The following is a 15,769-nucleotide window of genomic DNA, read 5'->3' as shown; positions in this document are numbered from 1 at the left end:
AAGTTCGTTAACTTCTCTGAGGTTTAATTCCCTCCTCTTTTGGGACGTAGGAATGAAATAAAACAAGCCCCCTCCTGGTGCTGTGGGGAAGATTAATTTTTAAAAACATGCAGTAGAAGTATCAAGGCAATGACACCAGTGGAATATAGTAGATGGCAAATAAAACTGGAGCTTCCAGTATTGCAAATGTTAATACGTTCCAGAGAGAAAGTGAAACTACATAGTTTGGGCAAGAAATCGGGATAAAATGTCCTGAGTAAGCAGGAGGTTTGCTCATATGCTAGATGACTGTTTGTTTATTCATTTCCCAAAGATATGACAAAGGCTGTGAATATTTATTTAGTTCTGCTCCCAATAGCCCTTCTAATAGGGAATTATTTGGGTACAACGAAAGACATTTGTAAATGTGGCTGATAAGACCCGCATTGGACAAGGAGTGTTTTGTTGGACACAAGAATTCTATTGTCCCTGGCTTCAGTTGTCAAGTGCCCGGAGAACCCAGAATTTATGGTGGCAGCACAATGGGCCTTTCAGGGCCCAGGGAGAGAGCTGTGAGATCCCGCTCCCCGGCTTTTCAAGGCCCCTAGTCTTTTTATCAGGCCTGGACAATGCCGGATTCAGCTGCTGCCTGAGCCTCCTGACCGTCCATTGGCCGTCAGGTATTGTGCAGTAATTACCATGGTGACAATGGACTCTCTCTACGCCCGTCCATCGGCGCTTTGGAAAATGGCGAAGGTTGTCACTTTGTATTAGGTGCGTCTAAAAGCACGGCTTACTCAGAAAAACTGCTAAAGCGAAATAAAGATAATCGTGGTAAGAGTTTGATTTAAAAGGCCACTGTGTCAAATCCATTTGGAGCCCAGAAACTCTTTATGGATGTTTTCTTGTAATTACAGATAGACGTCGGGCATCGTCCCCTGTACAGGCAGGGAGTTGCCAGCCTTGGGGACTTTGCAGGGAGGCCTCAGCTGCTAGCAGCTGGCAGCCCTTAACCACACAGCAGGAACAGAAGTCTAAGCCGAGCCAGTGAACTCTCAGGGATCTCTGAACTTCTTCGAGACTCAGTTTCCTCATCTGAATAAAGTATGGTGTGGAAAATGCTTATAGATGAATATTAATTATATGTTGTATGATTATATGTTAATATATGCAAACATATCAATATCAGTTCTAGGTAACTGCTTATGCATCTATCATTGGGCTTTGTGAATAGCAAATACATAACAAAAGGTGTAAAACTTTCAATTATGCACAATTGTAAAAGCACAGTGTGTATCTTTTCATAATCACAGTTATTGATTCTTGTTAGTTATAAGTGAGGTATTGTGTTTATTATCACTGTTCTTCACAATAATCCTCCAAAATTGTCATTATCATCACCATTTTGTAGTGAGGAAACTGAGGCTCAGAAAGTTCTTGCTCGTCCAAAGTCAAACTAACTTGGAAGAGGCAAAGCTTGGATTTTAACTCTTGTTCTCTCACACTGATGGCTCACTACTTCCCCCATCTTTTAAAAAGTTCACAGTCTACAAACCTACCTCACAAAATATGCTTCACCATATGGTTTTGGAACTTTGGCAGTAACAGGAAAGAAAAACACCCAGTAGCGATTATTAATTGAGTTTAATCATCCCTTTAACAATGTCAGGAACATGCGACACCCCCCAAGAAGTAGCAGCCCCCATCTGCAGGCACCCAGGGTTTAACTACATATATGTGGCCCCTTCTGCCCACAGAGCATGCACAAAAATCAGAGAGTGACATTAACAACGCGACTCAATATTTCTAGATTGCCAAAAAAGCGTATGGTCATTGCTCAACTTCTCTCCATAAAAGTTTCAAAAACCTAATATTTCACTTGTTTATACAGTGACAAAATATAAACATTTAATGATAGTTTGTTTTAATCAACTCTGTTCCAAACTATCTGAAATTGCTCATTGTGTTATTATACCAAAGAGGAGAAAATATCTGTGGTCACACACCACAGGAATAGGCGTGATTTGTCCTGGGAAGTGGGTCTCCTTGTGGGTTCTTACTGCTGATGGAAAAGGACTGGGCTTGCTAGTGATCCAGCTCAGCTATGCCACTTCCATGGGCATTTAATACCTAGCCTCAGTTTTTCCATCTGTGTTATGGAGCTGTCACTATCTCCTCGGGCCATCCATTTCGGTGGAGATCCTAAGGGAGAGAAAGTAGCAAAGGAAGGGTATGGCCCTGCGTGTATGGAGCCTTTTACACAATCAGAGCTCAGCAGAAGGGAGTTGCAACACTCACACTTGCATCCTTTCCTGACATTTCTCTTTCATCCTTGTTTATAACATTCCAGGTATCTCTTGCTGAGTAACATGCCACCCCAAAATTTAATGGCATATGACAACAATGCATTATTACCACATACAATTCTGTGGGTGGAGTGAATTCATTTAGGTGGTTTTCACTTGGAGTCTCTCCTCTCATGCAGTCAGATGGCTGGTGTCATGGGAAGGTTAGAATGGGTTGGATGTGCAAGGTGATAGGTGTTCACTCACCTGTCTGACACCTTGGCCTGGATGGCTGGAACAGCTGGAGATGGCTGGACATCTCTCCCTCCATCTGCGCATCTTCTCCACCTGTCTAGTTGGAACTTCCTCACCCAGAGTGGCGTGGAATATTTGGATTTCTGACATGGCAGTCGAATTCTCCCACAGAAAGCTTGCAGAGTGCACAAGACAGGCTATAAGATTTCTGTGTTAGTCAGCTTGTGCTGCTATAACAAAGTACCACAGACTGGGTGGCTTAAACTGCAAGCATTTATTTCTCGTGAATCTAGAGACCGGCAGACTCAGTTGTTGGTGAGAGCCTTCTTTCTGGCTTGCGGACTGCCATCTTTTCATCTTCTCACATGGCACACACACAGTCAGAGAGAGAGAGAGAGAAAGAGAGAGAGGTATCTTCTCTTCTCTTCCTCTTATAAGAATGCTAATCCCATGATGGGGACCCCCTGTGACCTCATCTAAACCTAATTACCTCCCAGAAAACCCCACCTCTAAATACTATCACTTTGTGGGGTTAGAGCTTCAACATATGAATTTTGGAGGACACAAACATTCAGCTCATAACATCCTACCCCTGAACCCCAAAATTCATGTCATTCTTACTTGCAAAATACATTGATTCTATCCAAGCATCCCCCAAAATCTTAACTTGTGCCAGCATCAGCTCTAAAGTGTAAACGCTGAAGTCTCATCTAAATACCATGTAAATCAGTATGAGTGAGACTGCAAGTACAATTCATCCTGCAGCAAAAGTCCTCTGCAGCTGTAAACCTGTGGAACCAGATGAATTATGTGCTTCTAAAATACACATGGCGGGACAAGCATAGATTAGACATTCCCATTCTAAAAGGGAGAAATTGGAAGGAAGAAAGGGATGACAGGTCCCAAGCAAGTTCAGATAGCAAAGCAAATACCAGTAGATCTTAAGGCCCAAGGATGATCCTCTTTCATTCAATGCTCTGCCTTTTGGACCCATCTGGGCAGTGGTCCCTCCCCCGTGACTCATATAATGTCACTTTTTCTGTTTCATTGGCTATGCGGGACCAGATTAGATTCACATGGAAGGAGACTACACAAAAGCATGCATATTTGAGGGTTTAGATTATTGGTGGTGCCATTTTGGGGACTGGCCATGTAGCCAGTTGCCAAGTAAGGTCCTTCCCCATCAGTTGCGTATTGTGTGAACTGCTCCATGTGGCTTTTCCTGCACAACTCCATGTGTATCTGGGAAGAACCCCAGTGATAATCTGTCCTGGACGTTTAAGGAACAGCACACAAGAGGGCAGCTTTATTATTCTCCTTCCTACAGTCACCCAAGCCAGGTCTGATACACAAATTTTAGTAGATTTGCCATTCATCTATAGCCCTACCCTGAGAGGGGTTTTCATTTGCTTGCTTGTTGCTTTGGAGAAGATCTTGTGCACTGCTTTTAGATGGAAGCAAGAGGCAAGGGAAAGTGGGTTTGGAAAGAAATGAAATCAAGTTAAGAAAGAAGCTGTTTAAACCCCTAATGCAGACTGAGTGATCCTAGAAGGTAGCAGCTCTAGAGATGAAAGACATTCAAGAACTCCTTTATACTGTTGTGTTCAGAAAGCTGTGCCAGCTGGCACCTTCCTTGGTTCAGCGCCTCAGTTTTCAAAGACAACAGCTGTTTCAACACTCTGTATTCTTCTCTTCCTTCATTCAGCAGATATACATTGAACAGATGCTCTGGGTAGGGAATGTGTTAGACATTTGGGGAGATATGGGGATGAATCAGACTAGAATCCAGGCAGAGCACAGCCCCCACACAGGAAATCTAGAGTGTGGGGTAGTGGAGGGAGGACACAGGCAACGCTCTGGTCTTTTGAAGTGGGCACGGCATCTCCTACCACCACCATCACCATCGTTACTCTTCGTCCTTGAGGCTGTCATTCCACAAGGACCCGGAACACCAGAGCAGTGTTTCTGCCTTTGAGAAGGAAGGCATTGCTTTGGACTCAGAATGTAGGTTCTATCAGAAATTGGTTCTAAAGCTTCATATTACCTCCACCCCCAATTTTGTCATCAGTGCTAGAGCACATGTATGTGGAGGACACAGCATGTTGTAAGAAGTTGGACGTAGGACTGCTTTTTATCTTTGCCATCAAAGTACTAAACTCACATATGGATATTCACACCATCCCGTGGTACCTCTAAATCCATGACAAGGTTTTTCCCCCCACTTTTCACACAATGATAATAATTGACCTTCCTCTTTGCACACTTGTACTGTTATCTTCTAAGAGAAAAGTCTGTCACATGCAACTGGGTATCCCCAGTGTCCAGTAGTGTGTATCACATCATCCATTCATGGTACCTCCAAGTTATTAATTACCTTTTCACTTTTTTTTTTTTTTGCAGAAATCCCTGTGTTTTCAGCTCAGTGGCTCTGTGACATCATTCCTGTTGTCATTTGTTGAGTGACCAATCAGATGGGTGGATTGTGTTATAGAAATTGGCAGCAAGTATCCAATGGGTGAAGAAGGTAAGATGGACAAACATTACTGGGTGATTCACATGTCACTATGGGTGTGGAGATGGGAATTATGCCTGTCAGATCCATCCCTCAAACCTGGCTTGATTTGGACCTTCACCCAAATCCAAAGTAGAGTCTGAAAGGGAAGGAAAGACCTACCTTCTAGGCTTGGGGGAATGTAATTTTTCAATGTGGATGACATTGGGTTCTCAATGTTGATACCATTGGGTTCTCTTTATTGAACACCTGCTATGTGCCAATGCAGGAAGGATAATCTTTTTGACTATAGAAGATCCAGAAGAGAAAGAAGCAACCAGAGGGGACTATAATTGTCTAGCAAGGACTCCGCTGAACAGACTGAGATGATTGCTATGTTGCCTTTTTTCATTTTATTTCTTTTGAAAAGAATTCTTAAAATAGGAACAAGGTAGTTGATATCCCACAAGGAAAAGAGATTGCTAGGAGGCTGAACCTTTTAGACTTACAACGTCAGGGCCCCAGCTCATGAGCCAGGAGGCTGGATTTCAGCTCCCAGACTCAGCTCTACCATCCACTGTGCCCTTAATTAATGAGCTCTGTTCTGGGCCGCAAGGGTGGTCGGACCTAGGGTCTCTAACAGTTCTTAGGTTTTAGGATTCTGTGGATCCATTTACCTTCTCCAATGGCTCAGTGTTAACTAGAGCTCTTTTCATAGGACATCCAAATATCCAGATAGAAACTTAAGAATTAGTTCTACCTACCAGCATGACTTTCCGCACTTTGGGAGTCTGGACCTACTTGTCCGGGTGTTTACGACTCACCTCCATGTGGATGTCCAGCAGGTACCTTAAATGCATCTGCCAAATCCAAGTTGTAATGTTGTCCTCTAAACCTTCACTTTGTCCTGGATCCCACATTTCTGCGATAGTATCAAAATTCACCAAAACCAGAACCACGGGAGGGATCCTTCACACCTTTCAATTTCTCACCTCCAGAAGCAATTTCTTCCTCTTGATTCCTGTTGAATCTACTCTCTGATTATCTCTCCAATAGATTTGTTTCTCTCTATCCCTACTGCCACCATCTAAATGTAAGCCAAACCCTCTGTCTCCAATGTTACTAAAATTGCCACCTTATAGGTCTTACCACCTCTGGGATTATTTCTCCCTTGTTAGATCCAACATGGTCCATCTTCCATATCCATCCTGGACAATGTCCCTAAGTCCATTTTTATGTTACTTTCCCACTTAATCCCCTTCAATTGTAGAGATAGGAATTCTTTAACAAGCTTCTAGGACCCTTTAAAGAGAGGGCCACTGCTTTGCTGTCCAGACGAACCTCTCAGCTACTTCCTTCCCACACCCAGCCCTCTTTACATACATCCACTTGGAGATCTGTTCATGGGGCATGAACATCATTTCCTCAAAGCTCCATAATCTCTCTCTCCTCACAGGTACTCTCATTTTATATCTTAGCTTGAACCTCACAACCTCCAAGGAGTTTTTTCTGATCCCCTAAGACTGAGCTATGGGCTACTCCTGGACAATACTTTAGCAGTCGGGGATGGCGCCATCTGCTGTGATTTCCACATTGGCGTGTAACTGTCTATTTAGTTGTCTGTCTTTCCAACTGACCCTAGAGGTTCTTGAGGGTGAGACTTATGTTGGTACCCCCATGCTCACAGTTGCAAGCACTGTATCTGACCCCACCGATGCACTCAATAAGTATTTATTAAATAAATGAATGGAGGCCTTCAGAGTATTTTTAACAGAGGATGACAAAGGTGGGCTAATGTGACCACACAGACAAAAATCATAATAATGGCAGCCAACAGGTATTGCCTGCTTACCAGGTGTTAGTTAGGCTCATAAAGTCTTTAAACGTGTCACCTCCCTCGATCCTTGCACAAAAGCCTTAAGTGGTAGGTTACTATCAATATATAAAATTTTATAAAGGAGAAATCTCAATCTTAGAGAAGACAAGTCACTTACCTATGGCCAGAGTACCATTCATTATTTTTATCCTCGGAATTTGTATCTGTGGGAAGTCTGACATCAGCTAGAGTTTGTGTCTTTTACCGCTCTCCTTTTCTGCCTTTTTCCTGAATGCATCTGCTACGTTATGACAAAAATCATTTCATGCACATAAGGCTGGAGGCTTTTTCTGCAGCCCCCACAAGCTGTTGTTAAATAGATGGTCATTCCCTTGACTATAAATCTTTGCTGATTTCCCAGGTATTTTACACTTATAGTTTAATGTGGATCTGTTTCAGGAGAAAGTTTCAACTTAGGGAGCCCCCACCTCTTTCTCTCACGCTCTGTTATGGGAATAAACCAATGAATGAAAACGCTTGTTGGGGAAGCAAAGCTGCACTTCTCTGCAGATGCGCCAATGTGACTTGGAAAGTGTATGACCCATTCCTCTAGCATTCGCATACTTTGCACTCATTTGCTCTGAACCTGGCTCAGCAGAGGAAATGCGTCTCTCCTGTGGATATGTCTGTGAATCATGATCATCTCATTTCTGCCAAGTCAAATGAGTCTCTTCATCTCGTTGGCCCTTTGAATGCTTCAATAGGATGTGTGAGTGACATTTCCTATTTTCCTAGATAATAGGGACAATTAGAATGAGGTATCAATGAAACAAAGTCAAAAGTTAAATAGAAAGTACTTGAATTTAATTTCACTTCTAGGAAATCTGTTAGATTTTTTTTTCCACCTAGACATTAGGAGTAGCCCATTTTGAAGAGTTCTGCAAAGCTCTTATCCCAACAAGAGGAAGGTAAAATACTCCAATGCTTGTGGCAACCTTCAAAGAAATAAAAACAGCAGGATACAGATGGAACCACCATTTGATCTGTCAGGATAACTTATTGTTTGACGGGGAGGAATTCTGTGCCTAGAGAAAGGGAAGGAGTTGTTCATGATCAGACTGTAAGCTTTCGGAAGAACTAAACGAAACTAACAACTTTAGCTCAAGACTCATATTCTTGATCCCCAATCAGTTCAAGATGCCGCGTTTCATGAACAGGTACCGGTGACATGCCCCAAACACAGGCAGAAAAGAAAGGGGACTTTCTCTTTCATCAAGGAGCTTACAGGCAAGTAGCTCTGTATATAGCAGTCAAAATCTGAGTGGGAAGGAAAGAAAGAGAGATTTTAACCAGTGTGGAATGCATGGGTTCACAAGACCTGCTCTCTGGCCAACTTCCAGTGAAATCCACTTGAGCTTGAGCTTCCATTCCTAGGCACCTCTCTTACCTTCTCAGAGCAGGGGAGGAATTACCTGAGTAGCCACAAGACAGGGCTTCTCAGCCTTGTGACCTTGCTGGGTTTTTAGTAGGGCACTGGGACCCAGAAATGAATGCCACTGAGAAGTGAAAGAGATTTGCCCTTTGCTTAAGAGAAGTGTACACACACTGATACCCTGCTGAGTAACAATCAGCAGGGGCTGCTGGTCACAGGCCACCCAATTATCCTTCATTTGCATAGAACTCAATCCCAGAAAGCTGCTTGGGGGTTGGGGCGGGGAGGGGGCAGCTCACCTGTGCTGGAGTAGCCACCAGGCTCTGCAACGTCTCTGACAGCCTGAAGTGTTGGCAGCCTGCTTCCTAACCCCCGTGCCTGCTGGGGCTGTCTGTGAATGCACATTTCCTATTTCGGGATGTAGGCCACCGTGGAGAAGGAGGCCAAGTATCTGTCTGTAGCTGGTGTCATTGGAATCATAAGCAGACACTCCGGTCACTTGTTGATGACACACTGCAGCTCTTCAGTGCGTACAATGGGACTGTCACCACCACAATCAATTAACGAGTACATGAAGCCCATATGTGCCAGGCAACGTGAGCATCCTGCCCCTGCCCGAAATCAATACTAAGGGAAAAACCTCAACCAAAGTTGTGGTTCTTTGATCTTGCTTTATTTAACTAGTGATGGACAAAGAACAGCGACCACTCCCGATAACAGCAATGACAGCTGAGCGTGCCCTGTGCCAGGCACCGTGCTACGTGCTTTTTATTCATTATCTTGCTTGATGTCACCAAACTTTGACTGGTCTGTGCAGGAGTCATGATTCTTTTATAGATGAGGACACTCCTAAGCACAGCACTGTAGTGCCTCTTACTAATTACTATGTCTCTTCCAATTCTTTCATACTTTGGCTTCCAGTGTTAACCAAGCTGGGGAGGGAGAGAGTTGGAGGGTGACTATTATTATACTTATTTTGCTATGGCCATGTCCTGAATCTCCACTTGAGCTTTAAAGGAGACTTAGCTGGTTCCTGGTAATGCAGCAGTAGCAGCTACATGTATGCACTAAATGAGGGGTAATAGTGGGGAAAGGGTGAAAGAACTCTGGGTATGTTCACTATCAACCATCTCTTGAGAACCATCTCTTGAGAACCAACCCCATTTAGGTCGTGGGCCAGGGACTGGGGGTACAACAGTGAACCAAATGCACGTGTACCAACACAACAATAAAACCAAAATCATGCATTCCAAGAGTCCCTCTTCTTGCAATGGAGCCAGGCTGGCAAACAAATAACCATGGGACAGAGTTACATCTCGGCAGCTCTGTGGATCTGTAGGAGCACAGAGGTCAGAAGAAATCAGGGGAAGCTTCACCGAGGAGATGACCTTTGGGTTTAGACTTGAGTATGGGTAGGAATTTACCAGGAGCAAAAGATCAGGAAGGATTTATCAGGCAAAGGGAACAGTGCAGAATTTGTTGAGTCAACGTTTGTCAGGACTTGGTGGGATGTCCCATGAAACGTTTATTTATTTTTATTTATCTTTAAGTAGGCAAGATAGTTATCTAGATAGAAATGGTTTAAAACTTCAAAGATGGAAAAAGGTCTATGGAAAATTAGTTCTCCTTCAAATCCTATCCTCCAGTCCCTCAATTTCTTTCCCTGGAAGCACTATTTTCAGTTTCCTATATGACTTCCAGAGAGCGTCTGGGCAGTTACAAACACACATGTCCCTACATGTGTTCCTCCACATTTGTATGTGTGGATGGTACCCAACGCTAAACACTGTACTGCACACTGTTCTACACCTTGATTTAAAAAGAAAATTGTATTAAATCTTCCCCCTTGTTTGTTTTTCTTGCACTCATTTGACTTAAAACTTTTTTTAAATTTTAAGACAATTTATACCTACAGAAAAGTTGCTAAAATAATACAGTGAATTCTTATGAACTCTGTATCCAGAGTCACAGAATATTTTTGTATCATTTTGCCATGTTCTGTGCAATGAGTTTTTGAATGTAATCCCTAATCAGGGTACAGCTTGGATATCAGTTACCTGGAGACCTAACCAGTTTCCTCTCTCCAGCACTGACTTAGTGAGATAACCCAGATGTATACGAAATGAAGAACATTTTTCTCTCAGTGTCAATTTCCCTGAGATGCCACAAGCAGCAAACTCACCCCTAGGTTGGAGATAGCAGAAGGGGCCCCTCTTCAAGCCACTTGATCTTTGGGAAAGGATTTTGCCCTATTTTCTCAAGTGTGTGGCTAGAGCCGCCGTCTCGGACAGGTGAGCATGTTCCCTTCGCTTGCCTCCTGGGCCCAGTGGTCCAGGGTGGTAACAGACAATCCAGCTGGAATCTAATCCCTTCGTTTCCGACAACCAGCCATTTAGATAGCATTATCTCTTCTGTTCTGCTTGTCACAGTCAAAGAGCATCTCAAAGGCTGGTGTAGGATTCCTTCCTTTGAAAGATCAAAGCGCCTGAGCGATGCTCACGTTACCTGTGCATTTCCTCTGTGCATTACATGGCAAGGGATAGTTTGTACTCAAAGTGAGGGGGACTTTGGAATACCATGACAAGCAGGAAGTAACTTAATAAGACAGTGTCGTATGATTTTGCAGCCAAGCGCTCTGGGGCTAAGAGGATTGTTTTCGGGTATTCATTCATTCACTCATCAAATAATTCCTGAAAGCCTCCTTGGTACTCTTCCGTGCTCTGGGCCAAGACACGTGCCTGGTCTTTGCAGGCTGGGTCCTTAGGATCTACGGGATGACAGACACACAGACGTATCTCAGCTGAAGAAAACAATTGGATCTGAGAGTGGTGACATAGCAGCTGCCCTCTCTGGCCCCACAAGCCTCCTAAGCTACAGAGTCACCATTTCCTCCAGAGGCTACTAATCCAAATTGCCCTGTGCCCTGTGGGGGATTCAGAGCTCAAGGTGACTTGAGAGAGCTGGGAAGAAAAGGTAACAAGCCACACTAGAATCTGCCACCAATTAATTGTGTCTGCTGAGGACCTAGAAGGTTGCAGCCAGACATCTGGCAGATGCCTCCATTTGGAAGCTTTAGAAAAATTGTGACGGGGCCAGTGAGTTCATCTTTGCAAGAGGCTCTGAATTTTAGAATCTAAGCACCATTCCAAAAGCAGTGGGGTTGCCATAGCAACAGTTCTTATAACTTTTTTTTTTTTTTTTTTAAGAAAGACGAATTTTTAAAAATTTGGTCACATACTTGCAAGGGCTAGTGAGGAGGTACCTCTCTAAATGAATGTCTAGCAAGTTTTCTGAGCTATCCTATTTCTGTCCTTAACGTACTATTTTAGACCTCTTCACACTTCCAACCACTCTGCAGAATTTTCGCTTGAAAAGTGGGCCCAGGAAGATGGTTATTCATCGCCCCTAAACTGTGTACATCTTTCTTCGGGCAAAGAAAGAAAAGGCGCCTCTGTGTGGTTTCGTCCTGCCAGGATGTGAGCTGGAGCACACGTCCCCACCGCGCCAGCCCCCACAGAATGGCAGCAAGCAGACATGCTCGCCCAGGTCCCAGCCGGGGTGGCCGGTGCTCAGGGTCACCAAGCATGTCCAGCTCCAATCTCCCTCCTCCAGTGCTTCTCCACTGAGCCGCGGCGTGATTCTTCTAAATCCAAATTGTATTAAGTTGCTTCAGTCTAAAACCCCAGCTTCAGAAGTCTGAAGTCCCTTGTGGAATAAATTGCAAAGTCCTTTGCCCGGCTTCTAAGACTGCCATGATCCAGGCCCCACACCCTTAAGCTTCCCATTCCCTCCTGCAATTGGACTCGCCATCCATAACCCACTGCTGATAGTCCCTGAGCGCAGCGTGATGTTTTCACACCTCAATTCCCTGCAACACATTTGCTTTCCTTCTCTGCTCCCGTGTGTCTGGGGAGGCACAGGACACTCTCCTTCAGGTGGGCTTCCCAGACCCCGTGAGATAGTTTGTCACTTCTCCCCTCTGTGTACAGAGCACCTTAGTTTCCTCAGTGTCTCATTATAACTTCCATGGGTCCTGGCAACTTTACTTTCATGAACCCCTTTTTTCATAAAAAAAATTAAAATTATATTTTACAACAAATTTGGGATAAAGATGAATATCATCTTTAAAAGAAATTGAAATATACCTGTGAGTCCCCTAAAAGGAAGGTGTGCCGTAGGCACTGTGCCCACTGTGCCTAATGTGACGTCAGCATGAATGTTCCTCCGTTGCCACATCACCATTTATTTATCTTCAAGTCTATAAGATCCTTGAATACAGAGTTAGGATGTTTAATATCATGCTGTCTATTGCAATGTGTGGAGTCCATATGCGTGTGTGGTGAACAGGCTTTCACGAGAACGAGACGTGGTCTCCATCTACCTGGCCCTCCCACTGCTGAGAGCTTTGGCAGACACTCCCTGTTAGGCTAATGCTTTCTGTTCCAAGTCTGTTTTCAAAAGGGACAACATCCTCCCCTCCTGCTCTCTGCACAGCTCTTTAAAGTTTGCACAGCACTTCCTTGTGCATTATCCACTTTAATCTCTTGAGGTGGGCATTATCCATGCCATTCTATGAAAGAATAAACTGAGGCTCAGAGAAGGGAAGCAGAACCTAGAAATGGAGTTGTCCCTGCCCAGGGTCACACATGGCAGAGCCAGGACTCTACTTTCCCCCCCCAAATCAATGCCAATGTTCTTTATATCAAACTACACAGCAGCCTACCCATATGAAGGCGGAGGTTGCTTTATTTCCCTTTAACTTGTTTTTGAGAGTATCAAGACCTGTAAGAATAGTAGATCCCAACATAGGAGGAATTGCTTCTAAACTGAGCACTGCAACACAATACGCAGTTCCCACTTCGCAGGACTGGGGGTCTCAGCTGCTGGGAGGGCTCTTGGAAGATGGCCTTCAGCTCAGTCCGTTAAAGGTTTGCTTTACTTGCAGCTTTGACCTCAGCCAAGGTCATGTTGTTTCTTGGGGCAGCCCACGTTGGAGGACTGATAAGTAAAGGTTTAGCCGTCTCAGATGTACTCAGAATTGTTTCAAGGGGCCATCCCTAGCCAGAGGACCATGCAGGGTGGTCTGAGGCTGTTGTTGGGCTGCACCACAGCTCACCTTATCTTGATGTCTGCTTCTACTTTCCTTTTCTTTCCTTCCTCAGGTGTTATTACCAAGGGCACCCCCCAATAAACATCCCCATACTGAACCCCATCTCAGAGTCAGCATCCCAGAGAATCTAACTGTGACAAACCCTATTGAATATTTTGCAACAGGCCTGCTTGTGTCTGTGCATGAATATGGTAGATGTGTTCATTCCTTTACTGTTTTCATTGAATGCTTATTCATTGGATGCTCAGCACGGTGCTAGGTACCAAGACGGTGTGGTGAACAAGACAGAAAAGGACCTCTGGTCACAAGGAACTTAAGTTGCTTTTATTCCAAAGGCAGATTTTAATCCTCTTTCTGCACTCCAATTATGCACCTCCCAGAGAATTCTGGGTGCCCCAGCACTTTAGATGGAGGGGCGCGAGAAGCCTCCCATTGCCTGAGCTCTGCTGATGGCTTTGCAGAGTGAACGCTGCTCCTAGAAAATTGGTAGCAGTGTCTGAATGGCCTTCAACTCATGCATCATGGGATTCCTCGAGTCCCCTTGCTAAGCATTTAGAGGAAGGCCATGAGTCAAGTTTGGGCTACAGGGAACTCTGGCTGGAGCAGAAGAACGGGGGCTGGAATGACTGTCCACAATGGGCTTGGGAGGGAGGACTGAGGGGCAGATGAGAAGTCCGGTGGGAGCAGCAAGTGTAAGACGGAGGGAAGGCAGGTCCAGATTCAACTGCAACAGGATGGAGCACGGGGTGGGGAGGAGTGAAATGGGGGTTTCCTAGCACTGCCCGTAGTCCTTATTTAAAACTACTTAATGACATCCCATCTGAATTGGAGTAACACCCAGACCCTAGCTGCACTAGTGCTCTCTTCAGTGTGGTCACTCTCCGCCTCTCCCCCTTGTCTGTCTGCTCAGTACATGGGATTGTCGCTGCCCTGAGCCGACCCAGCTCCTTACAGTCCCAGGGGCTGTGCACTTTCTGTTCTCTCGGTCTTGGAAGTCTCCTCACATGCATGACTGTTCCTCATCATTTAGGGCTTGCTCAGCTTAAATGTCCCCACTCGAGAGGCTGTTGCTGCCCTCATAACCTATAAAACCACACCCTCCAGCCACCCTGCAGTCACTGGACATTTCCTCATTCTGTCTAATCCTTCATGGCAGCTGTCACAGTCTGTGACTATCATGTCTATTGTTGATGTATACTATCTGTTTCCCCCATGTGATTGATCCCAAGGCCCCCTGAGGTTCAAGGAAAATGCCATCCATAGTAGTAGTAGCTCTGTAACTATTTCTTGAATGAGTGACTAAACCAATACATAATTATTAAATGGCTCCCTTATGGGTTGACTGGAGTACACTGGTTAGTGTGTCTGCCTGAGAAAACAGCCTGGGGCAGAGGGCCGGCACCCAGGCTCCTCCACGCTGTAGGATGAGCAGAATCGTCAGACATCTTTCTCTCTCTCTCTCTCTCTCTCTCTGAGTTCCTCCTGGACCACCACTTGGATTTGAGTGGCATCAGTTCCTGGAACACTCCACCCTGGGGAAGCCAACAGCTGCATAATGGTTTTCCTGCGTGTGCGTCTGTGCATTAAACACAGGCCTTTTGGGTCTGCTCCGGCTTGCCTGACCCATCTCCCGACAGGAAAGACCGTGCATCTATAATACTCTGGAAAATGGGGGCTGACACGTAGTTTGGTACCCAAAGTGGTTTCACTCAAGCAAACGCAAAGAATAAAAGCCATGCACTTAAATGCTTGAGTAGGTATCAATCGGAAGAATGTTCCAATAATCCATGTTTATAAAGCCTGCTAGTATGAATTTTTGAAATAGCACTTACTCCACTTTATGCTTGACAAATGGTGTTTGTAGCCATTGAGATATTTTATTTCAATTATGTGCAAGTGTTGTAGGGAAAAAGGTTTCTGACAATAGCAAGGCATGAGCCATTTTTATTGTGCTTTTATCACTATTCCCGTTGCTAAACTCGACTGGACAGTTCATTAAGATGAAAAATTAACAGCACATGCTTTGGGGAGAATAATCATGGAACATGACAGCTTGTGGAGGCATCGGCATTTAGAGACGCAGACAGATGACAAACGCACTGGTCTTTGGAAGAAGTGGCGATTGGCCAATATGTTGGTGCCCATGTGCTCATCGAGCACCTACTGTGTGTGTTGAACCCCAAGTTGAGGTGCTAGGGGAAAAAGAAAATGCAGGAAATGTGGTGATTGTTGCCCTCCAAGAACATGCCATCTATTTGGGAAGGCCAGGGTGGTTTCAGGTGTCAATGCAGGAGCCCCAGAGGGGTATCCAAGTACCCAACATTTTGGTGCTGACTGTATATTCAAGAGAAATTCAGTGCAGACTTCAGAGAAGATTTCTTAGTCCTTGAAGAACAGCAAG

The 15,769-nt window shown here is 44.7% G+C and overlaps 1 protein-coding gene across 2 annotated transcripts in view; it reads left to right on the top strand.

Moving 5' to 3' along the window:
- Nucleotides 1-15,769, top strand: part of CDH11 (cadherin 11) — a 135,936-nt gene that overhangs the window by 49,539 nt on the left and 70,628 nt on the right. For both annotated transcript variants that reach the window (XM_069497879.1, XM_069497878.1), the window contains exon 2: nt 4,920-5,043. The gene's annotated coding sequence lies outside the window, so the exon portion shown is untranslated. The remainder of the gene's footprint in view (nt 1-4,919; nt 5,044-15,769) is intronic.

The sequence above is a fragment of the Eulemur rufifrons genome, chromosome 23 (genome assembly GCF_041146395.1).
Source record: "Eulemur rufifrons isolate Redbay chromosome 23, OSU_ERuf_1, whole genome shotgun sequence".
Classification (NCBI taxonomy): domain Eukaryota; kingdom Metazoa; phylum Chordata; class Mammalia; order Primates; family Lemuridae; genus Eulemur; species Eulemur rufifrons.
The sequence above is the reverse complement of the archived record's forward strand: the minus strand, read 5'-3'. Positions and strand labels throughout refer to the sequence as shown.